At 41.5% G+C, this 25,145-nt stretch overlaps 1 long non-coding RNA gene across 5 annotated transcripts in view; it reads right to left on the bottom strand.

The window, feature by feature from the left end:
- LOC149125024 (uncharacterized) overlaps positions 1–25,145 on the bottom strand; it is a 161,171-nt gene that overhangs the window by 89,399 nt on the left and 46,627 nt on the right. For 2 of the 5 annotated variants that reach the window (XR_016212276.1, XR_016212278.1), the window contains one exon: positions 22,517–23,864. The exons of the other annotated variants lie outside the window; for them this stretch is intronic. This is a non-coding gene — a long non-coding RNA (uncharacterized LOC149125024). Of the gene's footprint in view, positions 1–22,516; positions 23,865–25,145 lie in introns of those variants that run through there. 5 annotated transcript variants of the gene reach the window in all.

Raw genomic sequence — 25,145 nt, 5'->3', positions numbered from 1 at the left:
TGGGTGGCAGCAAGTGACAGCTCGAGTAGTTGGATTGCTGCTAGCACCAGGGGAGGCCCAGATTGGGTTCTTAGTTCCTGCCTTTGGCCTGGCCCAATTTCAGCTGTTCTAGGCATTTGGGGAATGAATCAGTGGATAGGAGATCTCACTCTTTCTACCTTTCAAATAAGAAAGGAAGAGAGAAAGGGAGAGGGAGAGAGGAGATAAGCAGAAGGAGGAGGAAGAACAGGAACAGGAGGAAGAGGAGGGAAAGGAGGAAGGGAGGGAAGAAGGAAAGAACTGCGAGGTCAGCATTTGACCTGGCAGTTAGACTCTAGCCAAGATGTCCACATTCCACATCAGAATGTCCAGGTCCAATGCCTGCCTCCAGTTGCTGTCTTCCTCCTAATGCAGACCCTGGGCAGTAGCAGTGATGACTCAAGCAACTGGACTCCTGCTGCTCATGTGGGAGACCTGCGTTGAGTTCCTGGCTCCCATTTTTACCCTGGCCCAGTCTCATCACTGAAGGCCTTTAGGGAGTGAACCAGTGATTGCTGGATGGGAGATCTCTGTCACCTCTCTCTCTCTCTCTCTCTCTCTCTCTAATTAAAAGAAAGGAAATGTAACTCAAGCAGATGTCTAACTCAAATGTTAATAATACTTCTGTAATCATAGTCATGTAGACACTGGATGCTGATTTACCCAGAAAGTGTGATCATTCTACTCAGGTTACAGAGAAATCGAAGTGTATACAGTAGGAAAGAGCTGGTGGTAGAGCATGCCATTCAAGAAAGCTGTAATTTATCTTTTGTTGTAGGAAGTTGACAGATAATGTCTAAAATGTAAAGATCAAAGTGTTTCAGTCTATGTGATTGAGAAGTTCAAAGATTAAACAGCTAAAAGAATTGAAAGTAGCTGACTTTAGGGAGCAGAAATTGAGACCGGGGAGTGAGGAACAGAGCTCTTCCATAAGCCTTGCCATTTCCTTTGTCTCAAAAACCTGATTGAAATTATAGCTTAATAGCATGTACCTATCATGAGACAAAATAATAGACAATGTCTACAATTAGTAAATCACAAAATAGAAATTTCTTCGTGTTTGTCATAAAACACCAAGAATGTAAATGTAATCATGCCTTGCTTGATTTTTGGAGCTATGTTCTGAGAAAGGCAGGGTTAGATTTCTTGGTTTTATGGACATCCATAGAATGTACTTAACAAATATAGACAGTATAGCCTATGTAATGGTCAACATTTTTTGTTAATGTAACAAAATACCTGAGGCAGGATACTGTATAGACACCAGGTTTATTTTAACTTATGGTGCTGGAGATTCAGAGTCTAGGGATTGCATCTAGTGATGGGTTCCTTGCTAGCAGAGTCCCAAGATGGCACAGATTATCATATGCAAGAGATGGGGAGCGTGTTGTGTGTGTCTGTCTGATCTCCACCCTGCCCCCTTCTCAGAAAGTCATGAGGATTCAGGCCAGCGCCATGGCTCACTTGGAAAATCCTCTGCCTGTGGCGCTGGCACACTGGGTTCTAGTCCTGGTTGGGGTGCTGGGTACTAGTCCAGGTTGCTCCTCTTCCAGTCCAGCTCTCTGCTGTGGCCTGGGAGGGTAGTGGAGGATGGCCCAAGTGCTTGGGCCCCAGCACCCGTGTGGGAAACCGGGAGGAAGCACCCAGCTCCTGGCTTCGCTTCGGCGCAGCACCTGCCATGGTGGCCATTAGGGGAGTGAACCAAGGGAAGGAAGACCTTTCTGTCTGTCTGTCTCTCACTGTCTATAACTCTCTCTCTCTGTCTCTCTCTCTCTCTCTCTCTCTCACTAACTCTGCCTGGCAAAAAAAAAAAATCATGAGGATTCAATATGAGGCTCCATTCAATGATCTTATATCATTGTAGTTGTTTCCCAAAGACTCAACCTCTGCATACCGTAGTAGGATTAAGTTTCTTTGTACTTCACAATGGAGATTAGACTCCAGCATGAGTTCAGGGGGACAAACCACAGCAGCCTATCACAAGGGTAAGCCATGTGGTATCCACTGCCACAAACACAGTCTTCCTTTGACTGCAACATTATTATGCAGCACATGGCCATAGTTCAATGTGGTTTAGAAGCAGGACTGGAAATGGTGTTCCAATATTTATTGTTGCTTTATACACCATCCCCAAACTTTGAAGTCTCAATCTAACAAAATCAAGACTTCAAATAAAAATAACACAAGGCTTAGTAGGCAAGATGTGCCTCTGCTCCACACAGATGCAGGTATGATGCCTCTACTGGGGCTTAAGTGATATTCATCCCAGATGTGCATGCAGTACTTTGTGCCAAAGCTACAGTCTGAGGGTCAGCTCTTAAATCCGACTCCTTGTGTTCTGCCTAAAGCCCACACTAAATTCCTAATGTGATTTGATTCTAACTTGCTATCAGTCCCTAGAAATAACAGAAAATCATCAAGATTAAAGAGAGACCAAGGGGCATGGATGCAGACAGAGCCCTAGCCTGGAGGGACTCCAGTCTCCCCAGAGTTGAAGTCTAGGGAGTTTTGAAAAGTGTTAGTTATGAGATTGCTTCTTTACACACAGGTATCACTCAGTGCTCAATTTTCCTTTTTTGAGCCAAGACAGGTGGATGATTTGTATATTTTGGGATGATACCATAAATGAAGTGGCCATTTCCTATGTTGCTTCTGCCTGTTTTCAACAGAAAAGAACCACAACCAGCCTTGGCCTTCTACCTAACATCTCTGCAAGACTTACATTACATGCTTGAACAGACAGATGGGTAACAGCACACACCTGGCATGTTCCAGAAGCCAACCCAGAGACAAAGGACTCTAACTCAAGGAATAAAGAAGTGCACACCAACCCTGGACCTCTTTGAAACTATCCATGACATAAGGTGTCTCCTTCATGTCCAAAGCCAAGGGACTGAATCCGGTTGTTGACTTTTAAGGTAAGAGACAGGTGACATTTTTAACACCTGCTTTGATACTGGGTAGTCAAGAGGAAAACAAGACAGCTCTGGGTGTAATAGGACTTCCTGATTGAGAATAGAGTCCATTTTAAATCAATTTTCCTTCCCATGGGTTATGGTGATTCTGAAAACTGGTTTACTTTTCTTTTCTTTTTCTTTCCTTTTTTTCACTTTGCCTTTTGCTTTTGTCTGAAATTACGCTATAGTAATTTTATAAAATGTAAACTAGACTAGAACTTTTCAATTTTCTATGTGAGTGATGATTGATTAGCAATTATGACTGGGAGGAAATACAGCAAGGATGAAGGCAATCAACAGGTAACGACAGGCTGTCAGCCTCTTCCACATCAAAGCCTTTTCTTACACATAAGAACATTCTCTTTGTTGAAAGTGTTTTGTTTAATGAAGCAACCAACAACAAAACCAAAAGGGTTAAGCCTCATCTTAACGTTAACTTCTTTTACTCAGATCTTGTGAGCAGTTTGCTGTTTTATATATGCACTTAAAAATTCAAAGGGAACTGCTAACCTGAAATTTTTAAATATGCAAGGGACTTTATAATAGGTAAATAGATTAATCAAGAGTAGACGTTCAACTAGGAAAGACTGAGAGAAATTTCCATGCAGAAACCAGTATATTTTTACCTCCAGAGCTCTGCATCATTTGTTAGTTCAGAAAATATTTATTGAGGAAGTAGGTTTCAGGAACTATTCTAAGTTCTAGGGAACATAGGAGTATTCTGGGTTTCTATGGCTGCTTCATGAATATCCCAAATTCAGTAGCTTAAAAAATAATTTTATTAGCATGCCTTGTCGTTCTGGGGTTACCTAGTCGGTTGTCTCTGGGGATCTCTAATACAATGGCAGTCAGATGGTAAGTGGGACCCAGAGTCGTTGCAAAGGTTTCTGCCATCACATGCTTGGCAGTTGATGCTGGCTGCTGACTAGGACCAGCTGGGGCAATTAAATGCAACCCTTTTGTGTAGCCCGAGTTTCCTCACGGCATGGAGGCTGGCTTCCAAGACTGGGAGTCCCAGGAGGACCAAGAGGATGTTATATTGCCTTTTATGGTTCAGCTTTGGAAATCACACAGCATAGCCTCTGCCAGTAGTCACTGGCCTGCCAAGATTCAAGGGGCAAAGGCATAGACCTCCACCACCTCTTGATGGGAAGAGTGTCAATGTCACATTCTAACAAGACAATGTGGGACAGGAGATCTTGTTGTGTGCATTTTAGAAAATTCAATCTGCCATGAAAGTAAACAAAAACCAAAGTCTCTGCCCTCATACATATGATTAGGGACTGTAGGCACCTGGTAGTAAATAAAAAAGAGATAAGTGTGCTAAATACCAGCAATGATAACTTGTTTGAGGATGAATAAGGGAAAAGGAACAGGCATACAGGGTGTTGAGCACCTCAGTTATTTTTAAAGCAATGGTTACAAGAGGCTTCTCTGAGAAGAGGTCTTTTGAGCGGAAATCCGGGGGAAACCAAGCAATTGAGCCACACAGATAATAGGGCAAGAGCAATCCAGACAGAAGAAACAAGTAGGATGCTCATGATCATGAAGCCACAGTGACAAGAATTCAAGAAGAGGGAAGAGGGGCCGGCGCGATGGCGCACTAGGTTAATCCTCTGCCTGTGGCACCCGCATCCCATATGGGTGCCGGGTTCTAGTCCCATTTGCTCCTCTTCCAGTCCAAACTCTCTGCTGTGGCCCGGGAAGGCAGTGGAGGATGGCCCAAGTGCTTGGGCCCTGCACCCGCATGGGAGACCAGGAGGAGGCACCTGGCTCCTGGCTTCAGATCGGCACAGCTCTGGCCGTGGCAGCCATTTGGGGAGTGAGCCAACGGAAGGAAGACCTTTCTCTCTGTCTATAACTCTACCTGTCAAATAAATAAATAAAAATCTTTTTAAAAAAATTTTAAAAGAGGGAAGAGAGCTTGATGAGAACCCATTTTGCAAGGCCTTTGGACAAAATGAAGACCAAAGACTTTGCTCTGAGTGAGATGTGAGGCTCTTGGAGAGTTTTTAGTAGGAAAATAGTCAAATTGACTTTTGTTTTATTCTGGTAACTGACCATTTTGTGGGAAATAGAAGCTGGTACTTTTGACAAGTTATTAATAGTGGAATTGATAATGGTCGGGTGCTAATGGCAAAAATATCTAATTTTTTTTTTTTTAGTGTTCTGTCATTGATAGCCATGTCTATCAATCCAAGGATTAAATGATGAATGTTAAAGGACAAAAATGCACAATTATCCTTGGGCTGCACATCACAAACACATTTTCTCCAACATAGCATTATGAGTTTTATCTAAAAACATTTTGGAAAACTTTTCCATTTACAATTTTTTACTTTTTCATCCTATGACATAGTCTAATCCACATATCCAAAGTAAGATGAAAAATTAAGGCAATTATTAAGTATGTCAAAAAACAATTTAACTAAAATATCTAGGCAACTGAAGAAAACATTTTTAGGGGTCCGCATGACCTAAGTAATTCTCTCAGATTTCTGCTTCCTTTACATGCGCAAATAGCAGCAGCTGGGGGAAACTCATAGGTAAGAAAAATGTCACCCCTGTAGGGTAAATGACTTCTGGAAGGACAAGAGAGTAAATCATTCTCCAGGCGACCAGGTGCCCTGAAGGAGGTCATTCCCTCCCACATATCAGATCACTTTATTCCCAGGGAGTTTTACACTCCTGCCGGCTCATTGACCACACAGCCAGGACACTTAGGCAGCTCTTAAAAGATTATGGGTTATTTCTTTATTGTGTTTGCTAAATGGTGATGCATCTAATCATTTTTATCATGTGAAGAAATTTCATGAGGTCTCTTTAGCTTAGCCAAACCCCAAAATGCAGGATTCCCCAGTTTATTCCCTTATGCCATAACTGCAAGTTGGCTGAACCAATTAGAGAGTACATAATAAGCCAATTAGTTGTTCTTTATTTTTCTTAATGAGTGTAAAATGTGTGCCTGCTTCAATTACAGCTCATTTGACAAGATTCTTTGCTACGCTACTACTACTACAATTTGGCATTATTTCATTTCTTTCAGTATCAACGGCATCAATCTCAGTAGCATCTCCTGTGAGCTTCCATAGGAATTTAGATTTTCCTTACAAGATAATCATTCACCCTTTGATTCCAGCATCATGGCCAACTATCTGAATTGCTCCAACGTGCCCACTCAGCAAAACCAAGCTGAGGCCAAACCGTGTCCTGAAGATGAAACACTTCTCTGGGGAATGAGCTGACATTTCCTGTATAAGGACTTTGGGTCCTATATTTCCAAAGCTGACACTGTTCATCAATATGTCTGGTAGGCAGCTTTTGTCATGATCCATCCACCAAGGTCAAGCAAAATCCATCTAAGGACCAAGATCCAAGCCAGGGATACTGAGGGAAGAGAAACTCTTGGGTTATTGTAAGACAGCCAGCTCTAGTATTCAAAGGGAAAATAGCAGCCAAAGAAAGAAAAAAGAACAGAGTCGGAAAATTTTGTAACTTTGTCAACATTTATTTTCACCAAACAACTCATTAAATCACTATAAAAGTCAACGCATATGGTCGGATATGACAGTTTAAATTCTAGGAAGAGTTATAAGTCAAACTAAACTCATAATACATAATGTAGTCTGGGTGTCTCAACCATGAATTATAACATTTTTATTATATCCCAACTGCAAATTACCAACTTGTTCCCTGTCCTGCCAATCTCTTGATTAAATGGAGAACTGTTAGACATCGTGAAAATATACTGTGGTAAAGGATGACTCCATCATTTGTCTCCGTTATTTCTACATCCTTATTTAAAACTTTATCGCTAGAGCAGCTGGTCTAAACTGAATTGTTGATTTAGCAAAGTGATAGTAGGAGGGATGGAGGAGAAAAAATTTTGGTCAAAGAGGCCCACATTCCAGAGCCTTATCTTGCTGAGTCTCATCATGTCTCACTCTGGTATTTGTGTACAGTCAATGTTTTGGGCATCCATTTTGATCACTGTGGCTCCTGCTCTTTAGTTATTCTTGTTTTTACAGCCTTTTTCCCATGGGCCCAACTGAAGGGCATTTTATTCTGTGTCTTGCACTGATAATGGTGCAATAACTTGTACCCATCAAGTTTCTCCATAAAATGGTTTAATGTCTTGAAGTAGTGCCAATGTGTCAGCTGAGGAAGTGAATTACATAGACATAGCTTCACATTTATCAGAGAGTCACACCGCATTTGGCCCCCTTAAAGGACGTACTTCAATATTAGCCTCTTTTAAGAACTTAGAATCTAAAGCTGAAGAACACTTTACTATTTCAAATTACATCACAAGTACCTCAATATTAATTAATTTTAATAATTTTATTTGTATTTTTATTAATGTGGGGTTTTTTTTTACTTTTTTCTAGTTGCAAAGTAGTCCATAATCATTATAGAAAATTTTCAAGGTAAGTAGATCTTTAAAAAGATAATCCCAGGGGCCTGCATTGTGGTATAGCTGGAAAAGCAGCTGCTTGTGACCCTGGCATCCCATATGGGCTCTGGTTCATGTACCGGCTGCTCCACTTCTGATCCAGCTCTGCTAATGGCCTGGGAAAATCAGTGGGAGATGGCCCAAGTGCCCAGACCTCTGCCACATATTTCGGAAACCTGAATGAAGCTCCTGGCTACTGGCTTCAGCCTAGCCCAGCCCTGGCCATTGTGGCTATCTGGGCAGTGAATCATTAGATGAAAGATGTCTACTCCCCATCGCCCCCTCTCTCCCTCTCCCTCTTTCTGTAACTCCGAATTTCAGACAAATAAATATTTTTAAAAGACAATCCAAGGCCGGCGCCGCGGCTCACTAGGCTAATCATCCGCCTAGCGGCGCCGGCACACCGGGTTCTAGTCCCGGTCGGGGCGCCGGATTCTGTCCCGGTTGCCCCTCTTCCAGGCCAGCCCTCTGCTGTGGCCAGGGAGTGCAGTGGAGGATGGCCCAGGTGCTTGGGCCCTGCACCCCATGGGAGACCAGGAGAAGCACCTGGCTCCTGCCATCGGATCAGCGCGGTGCGCCGGCCGCAGCGCGCCGGCCGCGGCGGCCATTGGAGGGTGAACCAACGGCAAAAGGAAGACCTTTCTCTCTGTCTCTCACTCTCACTGTCCACTCTGCCTGTAAAAAATAAAAAAAAAATAAAAAAAAAATAAAAAAAAAAAAAAAAAAAAAGACAATCCAGCTCCCAAAGATATAGATATAGCTTTCATGAATAATTCTGACTTATGTTCTCCACTTACTAAAAGAAAAAGATGTTTCGTTACTAGCAGGGTTTTTCTCAAGGAGAAAACCATCTTTGTTTAGGAACAACCCTAAACTGATATTTTTGGTTATAAGGTTGAAACCTGAAAGACTTGACTTGAATCATCTAAAAAGACAAAGGGATATCAGTTGGCTCTGCCTCTGAAATGGACAAGAATCATATTCTAGAAGGAGAGACGGAGTAAAAGGGCAGAAGGTAGGCCCCAAGCATGACAGAAGCTAGAGTCTAAACAGAAAAGATAACCAGAAATTGTTAAGGAAAATCTGTCCCAAGCATAACATGGAAGTGTCTAATAGGGTTGTAAGAATAACAAGGAACACGGACCTTCTGACCCTCCAGATCAACCCACCATCAATCTCCAAATCTTTAGTAAAATCTGTAATACACAATTTCCTAAGCTAGTGGAATTTTGAGGAGAAAACACATTGGAGAAAGGCAAAATCAAAAGAATAACACAGGGATTGCAAAGAGGTTTCCAAGATGGTAGAATAAGGAGAGAGCTTACCACTCTAGTCTAGGGGAAGATAGTTTAAAAAAACATGGGGAGAGTGAAATCAGGGAAGAGTTAGGCAGAAAACTGCAAAGGAAACTCCACACAAATCACAGGGACATTGTGGACCTGCATGGAGGATCTGGTCGTACACAACTCATGACCCCGGGAGCCGAGAGCCTCAGCACCAGCCTTAGAGTGAAGTGAGACCAGACTGCAGCAGCCAAAACCACTAGTGATGAAGCTGTGGGAAGAGCCTGGTTGTGTGCCGGCTTGGAGCCCTGTGGGGACAAGCATGCTTGCAAATCTAGAGAAAAAAAGCGGGAGGAGAAGACACATTTTTTTTCCCCTGACCAACCAGCACCAGTATTCTGTAACTAATTGAAAGAGGGCACAAAAAAAAAAAAAAAAAAAAAAGATGAAAGAGGGCAACCAGCCAAGAGGAGACACCTGAGTCTGGCTGGGAGACTTGACGGGGGGCTGGGTGTTCATAATGTGGGAGCCTTGTGGGCTGAAACTGTGAAAACACTGAGACTATGTGGGAGGGCACAGGGTGTGGCTGGGTCTTTGGGCAGTCAATGTGCACAGGGATCCCTGATTCCCTGGTGAGGATCATTGCTGCAGATCCATGCTTAGAACGAGGACTGGGGCTGGGGCTGGGGCTGTGGCGTAGCGGGTAAAGCCACCACCTGCAGTACTGGCATCCCATATGGGCGCAGGTTTGAGACCCAGCTGCTCCACTTCTGATCCAGCTCTCTGCTATGACCTGGGAAAGCAGTAGAAGATGGCCCAAGTCCTTGGGCTCCTGCGCCCATGTGGGAGACCCAGAAGAAGCTCCTGGCTCCTGGCTTCAGATCAGCTCAGTTCTGGCCATTACAGTCATTTGGGGAGTACCAGCAGAATAGAAGACCTCTCTCTCTGGCTCTACTTCTCTCTGTGACTCTGCCTTTCAGATAAATAAAATAATTCTTTAAAAAAAAAGAAATTTTATAGCAATTGGTGCCTACATCAAGAAATTGGAGGGGGCTGGTGCTGTGGCGCAGAGGGTAAAGCTGCTGCCTGCACTGCCGGCATCCCATATGGGTGCCAGTTCAAGTCCCGGCTGCTCCTTTTCCAATCCAGCTCTCTGCTATGACTTGGGAAATCAGTAGAAGGTGGCCCAAGTGTCAGGGCTCCTGCACTCATGTGGGAGACCTGGAGGAAGCTCCAGGCTCCCAAGAACAATTACACAAAGGAACAGGAATTTAAGTAAGTGCCTATTTCTACTTCATTATCTAAAATTCTAAGAAATTAACAGGACTCATCAGCCTCCTGGCACAAGATGAGGCAAAGAGTAGAGGAAGATGGTGGGAGTTGTGTAAGATAAAGAACTAAAGTAGAAAAGCAAGCAAACCTAGTGCATTAGTGTCCTATTACTGCTACAGCAGATCACTGCATACTCAGCAACTTCAAATAATGCAAATTTTGTACCTTGTGGTTCTCCAAGACAAAAGTCTTGACTAAAATCAAAGTGTAGGCAGGGCTGTGTTCTATCTGGAAGCTCCATGGGAACATCATGGCCACCTCCAGCTTCCAAAAGCCACCTGTGTTTTTGGTTCATGGCCCCTTCCTTCATCTTCAAAGCCAGCAGCACAGCATCTTCTAAGTTCTTCCTCACACCAACAATCCTACCTCTGTTTTCTAAAACACTTGTGATTACATTGAGTCCAGTACCCTCTTCTCGCCTCAAGATTCTCTGCTCAATCATATCTGCAAATCCTTTTTGCTACGTGAGGCAACATATTCACTGGGTTACGGATTAGGACATATTTGACCCTACCACATCCAGCGTTGTTTCCTAGCAGTACTAGGATGAGGTGGGGTGTTCTGTGCTGTTGATCAGATAAATGTGGACCCAATATCATTACTTTTGAATTAACCACTCATTCCACCAAACTTCTACTACAAGCTCTTCCAAATATAACTGCATCTCCCAAAATATTGATGGGCTAGAGAATGACCTTTTCTCCCACGCACTTCTGAAGTCCCAGTTGTTAAACCAAACTCTTTTTGCCAATATTCCTGCTTACTTCATGCAGTCAAATTTCTTTAGAGAATGTTAAACCTGATGAGTCTCCAATATTCTGAAGTTTTACTATCTCAAAGAAGCTCATAAAGAGGACAAATAATTAATGCAATGTACACATTGTGCCCTGTTCAGGGTAACAGTAGCTGGTGTCAATGTATAAACCAAAAAACTGATGCATGTTTAAGTCAATATAAGTTGCAGGTCTTCAGTTACCTTTGGAAGTGCCTTACTACCAAAGGTAGCTTTCAATTCCTGTATACAGGTGATTCAATATATAATAATAAGAACGGTAATAATGATAATAATAGGATAATAGAAATTAACCTTAACTTACCCTAAAGAGCATAGAGAGTTTACATATAATAAAAGCCATGACCATTTTGGAGGGGAAAAAAGGCAGAGGGAAAAATAGTAGTTTGTACACAGCCATCACTGTTGTCCAGGATTTTCATCTTCCCTCTTTTTCCTATGGATCTGGCCAACAATGGCATGACTCATATATCTCAAAGCCTACTAGACATTCTTGTGGGACTGCCTCTGAGACTATCTGAAAGCCTTGCCTCTTCCCAAGATTAGAATGAAACAGTAATCCCTGGAAAATATCACTAGCCTGATATTTTAGGAGGATTTTTTTTCTGCCTAGGATATCTGTGTAGGATATCCAGCTCTGGGCTATGGAATTGGTGATAATCCAGAGGTTTAAAAGTAAATAGTTGTATCTTAGAAAATGGCAGGCAGGACACAGAAATCAATCCAGGTGTTGTGCATACCTTAGTGTCACTGTGGGTGTTAGTGAGATCAACAGCCCTGTGGCAAAGATTAGGACCAGAAGTTAGCCAGGGTGATGTCATGGGTTAGAGGTTGATAAGGAGAACAATATTCTTGCTGGTATCACTCTCAACCATGCAATCACATCCATACATAACCTATTCAGAAAACAAACATCTTAACAGAAAAGGGAAGACATATAACGGTATCTGTTACTGTGTACAGCTTCTTTTTTAATATACTTTTTTAAGTTGTTATCTAGTAATTGTGCATATTTATGGGATACAGTGTGACATGTTAATACATATATGTCATGTGTAATGATCAGATCAGGGTAACTGGTGTATCTATCACTTCAAATATTTATCATTTCTTTGTGTTAGAAACATTCAAACTCCTTTTTAACAGCTACTTTTGAAATATTCAATTAAGTGTTGTCAACCATAGTTATCTTACTGTGCTATAGAATATAAGAAACTATTCCTTCTACCCAACTGTACTCCTGTACCCATTAACCATCCTCAGTCTACGGCATTAAAAACAGTTTTTTGCCACTTTTTTTCTAGTGAGCTACTTATATGAAATTTTCAATGACGGCAATGGACAATGAGTAGAAGACTATTAAAATCAGTTGGTACTGGCCGGCGCCATGGCTCAATAGGCTAATCCTCTGCCTGTGGCGCCAGCACACCGGGTTCTAATCCCAGTCGGAGCACTGGATTCTGTCCCAGTTGCCCCTCTTCCAGGCCAGCTCTCTGCTGTGGCCCGGGAGTGCAGTGGAGGATGGCCCCAATGCTTGGGCCCTACACCCATGTGGAGACCAGAAGCACCTGGCTCTTGGCTTCAGATCAGCGTGGTGTGCCGGCCGCAGCACGCCAGCCACAGCAGCCATTGAGGGGTGAACCAACGGAAAAGAAGACCTTTCTCTCTGTCCCTCTCAACTGTCCACTCTGCCTGTCAAAATAAATAAATAAATAAATAAATAAATAAATAAATAAATAAAATCAGTTGTACTATGTTTGGCTATTCTTAATAGAAAACCTGACAGTGATTAAAGAATTATGGAGTCTCTTTGCCTCAAATAGCTAAGAGGAGAAAGTGCAGGCCTGACACAGTACATCTGTGGGACCACTGGAACCAAGTCTCTCTGCCTTTTGGTGTTCACCATTCTGAACATGTAGGCCTTTTTCCCCACACTTCTAACCTCATGATGGCCAGACAGCTGCCGCTTCTCCAGGTACCTCCTTCAAGTCCCAAGGAGAAAGAAGAGGACCAGGGAAAAGGCCAAAAGGGCAGCAGAGGTAAATCTGTCTTCCTTTAAGAAGCTTTTATGGAAGCTTGACCCAGCATCCTCTGTTTACATCCATTGACCAGAACCATGCTATGCAATCACTCTTAGCCAGAGTTATGAGTACATGGGTCTGAGATGAGCCAGCCAGACAATAGTGTCATCACATCCCATGAAATGATTTCCTTAAGTGCTTTCAGGAGAAAGCTTTCAGAAGGAAATAAATCATTGTTTCACAATCAAACACCAAGAATGAGGAAAAGGAGAAAGGAGAGAAAAGAAAGGCAGTAGAGAAACGTTTCCTCACAGGAACCATTTTCTTGACACTTGATAGTATTTGCAGGACGCTCGAAACAATTTCCTGGTGAGATGGTGGCTTGTTTCTCCCTGGAGATTTTTAAAGATTTTCAATTGCAATCAAGTGGATGGAAATGTTTTATAATTTATCTCCTACTGGATAGCAAGGAAATGGACAAAATAATTCCCTGAGTTGTCATTCAATCCCAATCTCTGTTTCTGGAATAAGTTTATAAGTTTTAACTGAAAGTGATCCCTGTTAAATATAAGAGTGGAAATAAGAGAGGGAAGAGATGTACAGTTTGGGACATGCTCAATCTGATTTTCCCCAAATGGTAGAGTTAGAAATGTGCCAGGGGATTCCAATTCAATCCCACCAAGGTGGCATGTACCAATGCCATCTCACTAGACCAAGTGGTCAATTTCAGGTCACAATTGATCATACTGATAGGTCTAAGAGTCAAAGGGATCACATAAACAAGACTAGTGTCTGAAAATACTAACCGATAGAATAAAAAAAAGGGAGAGAATGATCCAACACAGGAAGCGGGATACACAGCAGACTCATAGAATGGCAGATGTCCTAAACAGCACTCTGGCCTCAGAATCAGCCCTTAAGGCATTCGGATCTGGCTGAAAAGCCCATGAGAGTATTTCAGGCATGGAAAGCCAAGACACTCTGGAAAAAAAAAAATGACCTAAATGAAAGATCTCTGCGAGTGAGATCCCAGTGGAAAGAGCAGGTCATCAAAGAAGGAGGAACCTTTCTCTGAAGGGAGGAGAGAACTTCCACTCTGACTACGACCTTTCTAAATATGATCAGAGTTGGTGAACTCAAAAGGCTCCCATAGCCTTGGCAACTCATGACAAGAGCTTAGGGTGATTACTGATGCCATAAACAAGAGTGTCAATTTGTTAAGTCAACAACAGGAGTCACTGTGCACTTACTCCTCATGTAGGATCTCTGTCCTTAATATGCTGTATATTGTGAATTAATGCTATAACTAGTACTCAAACAGTATTTTTCACTTTGGGTTTCTGTGTGGGTGCAAATTGTTGAAATTTTTACTTAATACATACTAAATCAATCTTCTGTATATAAAGAGAATTGAAAATGAATCTTGATGTGAATGGAGGAGGAGAGGGAGCAGGAAAGGGGAGGGTTGCGGGTGGGAGGGAAGTTATGGGGGGGGAGCCATTGTAATCCATAAGCTGTACTTTGGAAATTTACATTCATTAAATAAAAGTTTTTAAAAAATAAGTTTATAAGTTTAAGGAAGTGTTCCTGCCAATAATCCAGAAGCCCAAACTATAGGAACAAGAAAAATTGTCCAGACATTAAAAAATCAAAGCATTGCCATATTTCCAAGGATGTATTAACTACCACTGATGGCTTGGTATAGTATCATTTTGTGTGCAAACATGAAGCCTAGAGTTCATAATTCCTATAAGGAGTCAACTTCCACACATGAGCATTCCCAAAAGGCCTGAACATGTAAACTCTGGTTTGAGTTCTCATTCCCTGCTCTTGCTGTACCAGCTCTTCCCACTCTTCCCTCATATGGCTCAATCTTCCTTTTCCCACCTTTGGCTGTGAATTCCAGGTCAGCCATTGCTCTTTTCTAAGAACCTGCAGTATAGCCCTGCAATCTCATTTGTACTTGGCCAGACTGAATATACACAAGTGATTCCCTCCAATAATCCTCTCCTCTTGGCCCATATGATTTATTAAAAGAAATTCTATGAAGGTTTAAATATGGCCTGTGTAATATCCGATTTAATTCAATAAATATTTATTGAGTGCCTACCTAGAATTGTGCTAGGCATTGTGTGGAATATAAAAGAAATATACAGCAAGTCCCTCCTGTCAAGGAGTTTGCAATATTCCTGGGAATAAAACTTGGATGCTGAAGTAATTACAGGATGCAAGATAATACAGAGCAATGCAATAAAGTTATGTAACCAAGACCAAAATACAAGGTACAGACAACATTATGTTTGGTCAGGGCAGGCAGGATGGTGCTATGGGGAATAGTTCATAGAGGAGATGGAATTTGAGTTTGTCCTTGAGAAATGTATGAGTTTTTGCTGGGTGCAGCAGTGGATGGGGGCACTTCAGGCAGTGGAAAGAAAGTGAGAAAAGTCAGAGAGCAGGAACAGTAAGCATGATACATACAAGGCAATGTGAAGAGGTCAGCCTGACTGAAGAGAAAGGGGAACGGAAGTCACAGAGCTTTGTTAGAAAAAGCTGCATAGAAAGAATATAATGAAATCACAGAAAGCCTTGAAGGGTACAATAATGGACTTAAGCCATGTGATCTGAATCCCTCTGTGTCCCTTCCTTGATGTCACTCTGTCAGAGTCATTAGAAAAATTCTTTCATTGACAGTCAGCATGACATGTTGACTAGAACATGGGCTATGGAGTGAGGAAACAGTGATTCTGTCTCATTTACGACCTTAGCAAAGTCATTGAACTGCTCAAGCTGCAGTTTTACAAGTATAAAAATGGAAATATCTGTGCCTGTGATTTAGAGTTATTGTAAGAAATAGAGATTATTTATGCAATGTGTCTCATGGATACAAATAGATGGAATCCTTTCTGAGTTTCATTCACTTAGTAATTTTGCTGGATGTCTACCATATACCACTGAAAAAATGAAAACATATAGTGTTTATTCTCAAGACATGAACAAATACGTTTTAAAACAATGGAAAGAACTGCATATACCTGAAGCTGAAGTCCACTCTCTTTACTTATCAATTGCATGACCTTAGAGAAACTATTCAATCTGCCTGAATCTCGGTGTTATCATCTGCATAATTAGTATAATACTATCTACCTTATAGTCTGCTTTGAGGATTATGTATAAATACATTAAGAGCCAAATATAGTGTCTGACAATTGGAGGTATTCAGTAAGTGCTGTTTGTATGATAGTGGAATGACAGACATGAAAAATAAGCTCATAACAAGAAGCAAATGGCTAGAGGGGAGGTAGAGAAGTGTTCACTAATGACACAGTCCCTGCACTGAGACTTAAGTAATGTATGGGATTTGTTAAGTGGGCAAGTATTAGAGGATATTCCTAGAAGAGGAAGAAGCATGTGAAAAGATACGGAGATAATACAGGGTTTGGCACACTACAGGACACACAGAGAATTCAGTATTGATAGATAAGAAAGTTTAAAACAGAGTCCAGATATGTATTATGTCAGATAGACAGGTATCAAATTACGAAGAGCTAGGAATGCCACAGGAATAGATTGGAGCCCATTCACTATGCAATAGGGAGTCAGTAATAAATGTTGAATAAAGCAACTTGATCAGCTCTACACATTGGAAAGTGCTCTGTGATGTAGAAGCGGAGAGGCAGGAAGAGCATTAAGGAGCTATTGATAAAAATCACTTCAAACAAGGAGTTAGAGAAGGTGGGATGATTATTGGAGCTATTTAGTTGATTCCAACAGAATTTAGCTTTGATTTGATTTCATAGGAGGGTAAAGATTAGCAAAGTACCAGAGTGTTTGTTCTTGTTGCTGTTGTTACTTCTTTGGTTTGTTTTTGTTGTTGTTTTGTTTTGTTTTGTTTTTGTTTTGTTTTGCTAAAAGGTAGTCATTTCTTGAGATTGAGAATATGATGAGAAGTAGATTTGGGGTGAAGATGTAACCTGTCAAGGATTTGATGAACTTGAGGTGCCTGTGGAATATCCAAGTAGAGATTTTGACATTGCTTTGAGATGCACAATGGAGAACTAAGCTGACCGCTGCTGAAGACCTGGAGGTGGTAGTCCTATATGGAAGGAGGTTAGCCATGAGAATAAACTCACCCAAGGGAAAAAGCAAGGGAAGAGGTGGCTCTCAAGTAAAATGTTTCTTACTTAGCTTTAACAATTGAGCTGCTCAAATAGATGAAATTCCTTTAAGGTAGAAAGATAACCCTCAGAAGTAAAGCACGTTTAGGGATGCCCAAGGTCAAAGAAATGTGTTTTCTGGCATACCTCTTCTCTACTTATATAAATTCCACTTGTCTGAAAGAAATGAGGGACCACATAGAGAGCAGATCTTGGATATTGAGGGACTCCACACAGGATGACAATTATAAACACACAGTCTCTAGAAAAACACTTCATTTACAAAGCAGATTTGACAGCTCAAGTTGCTTTTTGGCGGAGCAATCCTGCCTGGCCCCTGTGCGACCTGGTGAGCTTCGATTACAGCTTTGATGCTGGCTCTACCACAGAGACCCCCTAAAAGGGGAGTGATAAATGAGGTCCTGTCAGGCTTCATTCCCTGGGTGGCCTTGAATCTCTGCCGTTATCTGTTACCCTGCCAGTTCTGACAGTGATGAACACGAGGCAGGCGACTAACGACACCCCGATTCATTACCCAGAAAGAAGGCAGAGCAGAAATAAAGAGAAGGTGACTGCGTGTCGAACCTTCTCTCCTGTCAGTGCTGACTTCCTTCTGCAGGATTTGCTGGTGGAAGAAATTATGCAAGTCTGTTTGTCTCATATACAGGCTCTAAATGATATTCAGAACAGAGCAAGTCCCCAGGAAGCTTGCCTGGAAAAGCACACCCCAGTTTCTTCACGGTCAAGTTCTTCATGAGCCTTACAAACACAAGAAGTATTCAACATTATTTTTTTTCAGCCCACTCTTATTCAAGAAAACTATATAAAGTAAAAGACTCTACAATCATCAGGCTTGCCCACACGAAGGAGACTCTGTGGCTTCTCTCTGTGAGAGCATAGTAAGACCAGGACTCTACAACAGTAAATCTGTTAGGCAGGCCTACCGGTGCTTCCCATAATAGACATTTATGTCTTTAAGAGGTGGCTGGTTCCTCCCTAAGAAATATTTCATCATGATTCTGGCTTCAACTGTTCTTCTGACCTAATGGGAAATTAATGCATTTACCGTATTGTCTCCTTTTTCTTTTCTTTTCTTTTCTCTTTTAAGATTTATTTTTATTTTATTTGAGAGGCAGAGTGACAGAGACCAGCTGCTGGTTTACTCCCCAAATAACTGATATGACCAGGACTGGGCCAAACTAAAGCCAGGAGTCAGAAACTCATCTATTTCTCCCACGTGGGTGGCAGGATCCCAGGCACTCAGGCCTTCCTCCATTGCTTTCCCAGGCACATTAGCAGGGAGCTGAATCTGAAGTGGAGCAGCTGGGACTCAAACCAATGCTCTGATTAGGGATGCCATCATTGCAGGCAGCAGCTTAATCTGCTGCACCACTACACCAACCTGTCATTTTTCTTATTAATGGGACTTCCTGTGGTCCCTGAAGACATTGTGCGTGTTGATTAAATACAATTCGAGTTTATGCCCAATGAAGACAAGATTTTTCATCTTAATCCAACCCATCTTAAACCCAGTTTTTAGCTAGAGCACTGCTTCTGTGGGACACTAAGAAGAATGTTTTGGGGATGGGCATTGGTGAAGCTGTCAAGTCACCACTCGGGATGCTCACATCCCATCTCAGAGTGCCTGGTTCAAGTCCCAGCTCTTGCACTTCCAGCCCAGTTTTCTGCTAATGCTCACCCTAGGAGGCAGCAAGTGATTTCTCAAGTACTTGGATCCCTGCCACCCAGGTGGGAGACCTGGATATAGTTCTGGTATTTGCCTAGCCAAACCCTGGCTATTGTAGGCATTCTGAGGCCTAAACCAGCTGATGGAAGATATCTCTCTTTCTCCCTCTGAATGTTGGCCTTTCAAATTAATTTTTAAAAAATTTTTAAGATTTATTTTATTTATTTGAAAGTCAGAGTTACAGAGAGGCAGAGGCAGAAAGAGAGAGAGAGAGAGAGAGAGAGAGAGAGAGAGAGAGGTCTTCTATCTGCTGGTTCACTCCCCAAATGGCCACAATGGCCAGAACTGTGATGATCCAAAATCAGGAGCCAGGAGCTTCTTCTGGATCTCTCACATGAGTTCAGGGGCCCAAGGACTTGGGTCATCTTTTACTGCTTTCCCAGGCCATAGCAGAGGGGTGGATCAGAAGAGGAGCAGCTGGGACTCAAACCAGTGCCCATTTGTGATGCCAGCACTGCAGGCAACAGCTTTACCTGCTACACCACAGCGCTGGCCCCCAAATTAATTTTTTTAAGAAAGAGGAAGACTGTTTTAAAAGATGAAGGAGTTCCATGGTCAGGTATATTTGACCAATCATGGCTTAATCAATTTTATCAGGTTTCTTTCTTACAGGATCATTTTACAGAGCCCTTTTGTTCTTTTTTTATTCTTTTTTTTTTTTTTTTGGTTGACACATAAAACATTATACACGTTTATGGGGTACCATGCAATGTTTCAATACATGTAGACATTTATTAATGTTCAAAACAGAGCAAATATACCTATCTCCTCATCTATCATTTCTTTTGTGGTACAAACATTCAAAAACCTTTTTTTTTTAAAATACAGACTTCACTAACATTATTGGTAGGGGCCAGCATTGTGGCATAGTGGGTAAAGCCTCCACTGGCAAAACCAGCATCCTATATGGATGCTGGTTCAAGTTCTGTCAGTTCCACATCCAATTCAGCTCCCTGCTAATGCACCTGAGAAAGCAGCAGAAGACAGTCGAAGTGCATAGACCCCTACACCCACATGGGAGACCCAGAAGAAGCTCCTGGTTCCTGGCTTTGGCCTGGCCCAGCCCCGGCCATTGCAGCCAACTGGGGAGTGAACCAATGGATGGAAAAGATCTCTCTCTCTTTTTCTCTCTCTCTCTGTCTCCCTCCCTCTCTGTATAACTCTGTATTTCAAGTGAATAAAATAAGTTTTTTAAAAAGAGACTTATTTAGAAAAAATAACCTGTAGTCTTCCTACTGTGCAATAGAACACCAGAATTTACTTTTCCTATATAACTAGAACTTAGTGACTAATAATCAAGGTTTCCATATCCCCTGCTCTCTTTTACTCTCCCCAGCTTCTGGGAAACAGCACTATGTTCTCAACTATAGATGAAATCAACTTTTGTAAATTCCATATACAAGTGAGATCACATGACACTTATCTTCCTGTACCTGGCTTATGTTATTTAACATAATGACCTCCAGTTTCATACACACTGCTGTAAATGAATATATTTCATCCTTTTTATGGATGAGCAGTATTCCCTCTGTTTACACAAGTATATTACACTTTCTTTATCCATTCATCAGTTGACAGACACCTAAGTTGACTCCACAGAGTACCACAGTTAACATGGGAATACAATTGCCTCTTCAGCAGAATAACTTCATTTCCTTTGGATATATACCCAGTAGTGGGATTACTGGATCATATGATAGTCCTATTTTTAATTTCTTGAGGAACTTGCATACAATTTTCCATAAGGGCTATACTAATTTTCATTCCCCCAACAGAGTGTAAGCTTCCCTTCCAGTTACATCATTGCCAGTAGTTCTTATCTTTTGTCCTTTTGATAACAGCCATTTAACTGGAGAGAGATGATACCTCACTGTGGTTTTGATTTGCATTTCCCTGATTATTAGTAGTGTTTATCATTTTTTTGCATACCTGTTGGCTATTTCTGTATCTTCTTTTGAGAAATGCCCCTTGGGGTCTCTTGTCCACTTTTAATTGGAATTTTTAATATTAAGTTATTTAAGTGCCTTTTATACTCTGGATATTAACCCCTGTGAGATGTGCAGTTTGTAAATATTTTATTCTATCCTGCAGGTTGTCTCTTTACCACATTGATAGTTTCCTTTTATACCAAAGCAAATCTAGTCTATAAAATCTCTAAATCTATTTTTTCCTACTCAGAATATTTACATAGAACCACGCTTTGGGGACTGTTGGTCTAGTCTCGACCACAAGCTCCACCTGCTCTGTCATTTATCCCATCAGCAAACTCAAATGATCATTAAACCATGTTCTAAGTATTTTGGCACAACAAGACAGTCTGAAAGTGGTGTAAGTGCTAATGAGTGCATGGTACCTGCCGCCAAAGTGTACAATATCCATTCCCCTAGATCCTTTTCTCACATATTCTATTCTTTATCTCTATTTCCAACTGTCCCTGGCTCAAAGAAAGAAGTGTGGGTTAAAGAAGATAGTTATGCAGATAGAAGAGTGATTATCTTAAATCAGGGAGAAAGGTAATAGGAGTGATTAAGACACGGATTTTACCCTTGCTTTTCTCTAAAGACCAAAAAACCTTTCTAAAAATAGCAGCATGAGAGATCACCATTTCTTTTGGATAACATTCAAGTTTTTCATATAATTATGAATGAAAATGGTCAGAGCTCAAGAACACTAAAAAATTACAACATAAATCTGTTAAGTTCCTAGTCCAAGAGCAAGCCCAAAGGGATGACTCATCGTTACATGACATCTCAGCATCATATGTTTCTTATGTAAAACACATGCAACATAAGTGCCGTTTATACTCTGGATATTAACCCCTGTGTTTCTCATGTTGACTATTTGATTGCTTCTATTTTAAAAAGCCACTAGTTGTGTTCAAAATAACCTAGTTGAGGAAATCTGAAGTCCAGACATCAGCACAAACAAAACTTCAAAAAGTAATATGAGGTGACAGCATTGTGGCCCAGTAGGTTAAGATGCCTCTTGCAATGCCAGCATCCCATATGAATTTTGGTTCAGGTCCAGCTTCTTCACTCGTGGTCCAACTCCCTGTTAATATGCCTGGGAAAGCAGTAGAAGACAGCCCAAGTGCCAAGGCCCCAGTACCCACAGGGGAGACCCAGATAGAGTTGCATGCTCCTGGCTTCATCTTGGCTCAGCCCTGGCCATTGTGGCCATTCAGGATGTGACCAGGAGATGAAAACTCAACATCTATCTATCTATCTATCTATCTATCTATCTTCCCACCATCCTCTCTCTCTGTGTCACTCTGCCTTTCAAATAAATAAAGAACTCTTAAAAAAAAAAAGTAACATGAACTAACCAGTTTTGTTTATCAGTACTTGTTTGTTATTTAAGCTTTGAAGAAAATAAAAATTAAAATTAAAAACAAATTTGAAACTATTAGCAAAAGTAAGGTGTATTAACAAAAGTAAGTTGCAAACTTATAATGACAAGAAACAGACTCTATAGCTCTCTGATCTTTTTCATCTTTAAAAAGCAATCCAGATTCAGGTGGGAAGAACCGATCATCCAAAACTAAAGTAATATCTGAGAGAGATGAAATCATCATTATAAATTAGACATAGCCCATCTTTCATTTTTCTCTTATCTTCTCTCCAGGAGAAACTAGACTCTGTGGAAAACCTTACTGGTGGTGTTTCCTTGTGTGCTCCAAGAATTCAAAAACCAATCACAATGTTCCCACAATAAAGTACAAAAACACTCTTTTATTTATTTATTTATTTGCCTCATTCCCAGTGGCAGGTTATCTGAATCCAGGACTCACGGAATTTATTTGAAATAGGGTGACTATAATTCTGCAGTTTTTAAAAGAACAAGGCTTTTCTTTCTCAAATTTTTTTCTTACCAGTTTCCTACAATCAACAGCAAGCCTACTACTTTTCTTGCCAAGGCATTTATTTCTGGCTGGCCAAACTGAGTGGTTCCATTGCTTTGCTGTCTTCCAGTGACAGATATGCTCCTTACTTCTAAGTTCTCTGAGCTGGAGGATTGATGGATATGAAGGAAAAACTGGAACACCAATGCAAGGAAGAAACTCATTTCATTAGTCTCTGGTTCAAGTTAATCACTAGGGAGAGAATATTTTAAATCCAAAGACTTCATGGAAGTTTCCAGAATTTCTCCAGAGGCACAGATCAATAGACTGGAATAATCAAGAAAAGAGAGCAAGTTTGCCAAATGCCACTCACTTGGTAGGGTGTTTTACTTGAGTAAGCAAAAGGCTTTAAATGGAATTATTCCAAACCTGTGGGGAAAAAAAGGGGGTGGGGACAAATGAACCCTCCAGGGAAGTGCCTCCAAATTGGAGCTGAAGATAAAAGAAAGGGTGACATTTCAATTCCAATCTCCAGCCTTCCACACAGGAATGTGGGTGGCCCGTGTTTGTTAGATTGTTCAGTCAATGAGCAGCTCTCCTGTAGCACTGAGCCATCAACACCCTGTCCACTCAGAATAATAATGTTCCATGATATGGGGGTCCAGGGCCCCATAATTTTGCACACAGCTCCTCTCTTCTCTTTCAGCTAAAAGTCACTGAAAATGAAGCCTGCCTGATTGCCATGAGGGCTCCTTGGGTTTCACAGATGTTTAAATATTAGTCCCCAGGGCTCAGAGCTTCACTCCCATCAGTCAAGCACAATTGTCTGTCCTTTGCCCTAAAACCAGGTACAAAAGTTTCAAAGCAAAGTTTAAAAAAAATCACACATGGTAGGATAGGAATCAAGAGTAAAACTCCGACTCCTGAAAACATTTTTCAACTGTTAATTGTGAAGCATACAGATCTCCTGCAGGGCGAGATGTCAAGGCTTCCCCTCTCCTTCCATCCTGTAAGGAATATCGTCCGTGCCTCTAGGGCTTGGCTCCTTCTGGATGGCTTCTGCCTTCCAGTTGACATGCCCATCTTGTTTTCTTATCCTCTCTGCTCTCACTGCTCCATCTCTTTCTCCGGTCCTCATTGTTCCTCTCTGTCTCACTGCAGGCCCCTTTCTTCACTGGCGACGGCAGCCACTTAAGCATCCATAGACTCTCCCACTTGGCTTACAAGTTAGGGGGCCACTGAAGCTGCCCAGGAGCAACAGGATCCTAAGAAAGAAAGAATCTGAGCTGGAACAAAGCATTTTTTTAACTCAAATTCAGAAGTATTATCCTTAGCCCAGGCTACATGTGCCGCATTGTTAACTTCTATCAAAGGGATTCATATCTCAAGAATCACGGGAAACTTTCAGACATGATTGATGGCTGGTCAAAAGAACATCCACAGTGTGATAAGCTGCAGAAACGGAATGTGCTGAAGCCGGTTCAGGACTGCCCGGCTGTGCCTTTCAAATTTCTTTCATCGCCATTGGTGACTGTAAGCACTGCAGGGCGAGAACAAGCCAGGACTTTGTGGAATATTCTTAACTGCTGATGTGTAATCCATACAGCCAGTAGTAGCGGCCCAAGGATAAAAGATTTAAAGAAATGGAGACACAAGGACTGATTTTTTTTTTTTTTTGAGAAGCAACTTGGAAGGAGGAAAAAAAGGGTGAGAAGAGTAAGATTTATGTTAACCCATTGGGAGTATGCTAGAAATCTCTTTGATGAAGGATTGAGATTGCTTTGAAGCAGACTTTATTGAAGCAAAAAGTAAGTGTGGTGCCCAGAGACTCAGGTTGACTGGGTCACTTATCAGTCTTCCTGACTTTTGAGTTTCCTTTTTCTTCCAAAGTCTGAATGCTACCAAAATCCTAAATGTGACTCTATAAAATATTTTCCCTCTGAAGAAGATGCTTTTATATAGCCTTAGTAATTAGTAGTAATATGACTGATGGGACATATGGTAAAAACAAGAGCCCATAAAAAAATACACACACATATGTACCCCATGTAAAAGACTACTAAAAATTCTCAACACTGTTATGCATGTTCCTTGTGACTGTAAGTTCAGATTTCAAATACAATACTGCAGTAGATTTGGGACAAACCAGGTGAGTGAATATCGTGGGAAGGTGAAAGAAGTTGGCAGTTCCTATTGGTTGAAGAATCAAATCAAATCTGGCTTAGGGAGTAAGAGTAAAGATGCCTTGGCTAGAAAGCAGGAAAAGGTAAACAGAGGGTTTTGACCCAGCAAAGAATTTGCCTGGAACTGAAAGTAGAAAAGTTTCCTTAAACATAGGAGCTCGCTAGTTCAGGGATGATGAGAGAAAGCCTCAACAGAATGGGTAGGGCAGGTAAAGCCATGGTCTGCAGTGCCGGCATCCCATATGGACACTGGATCAATTCTTGGCTGTTCCACTTCCGATCCCGCTCTCTGCTATGGCCTGAGAAAGCAGTAGAAAATGGCCCAACTCCTTGGGCTCCTGCACCCACGTGGGAGACTTGGAA

Source organism: Oryctolagus cuniculus, chromosome 8 (genome assembly GCF_051225735.1).
Source record: "Oryctolagus cuniculus isolate XC-2025 breed Fujian yellow rabbit chromosome 8, ASM5122573v1, whole genome shotgun sequence".
Lineage (NCBI taxonomy): Eukaryota > Metazoa > Chordata > Mammalia > Lagomorpha > Leporidae > Oryctolagus > Oryctolagus cuniculus.
This window is presented reverse-complemented; position numbering and strand designations above follow the sequence as displayed.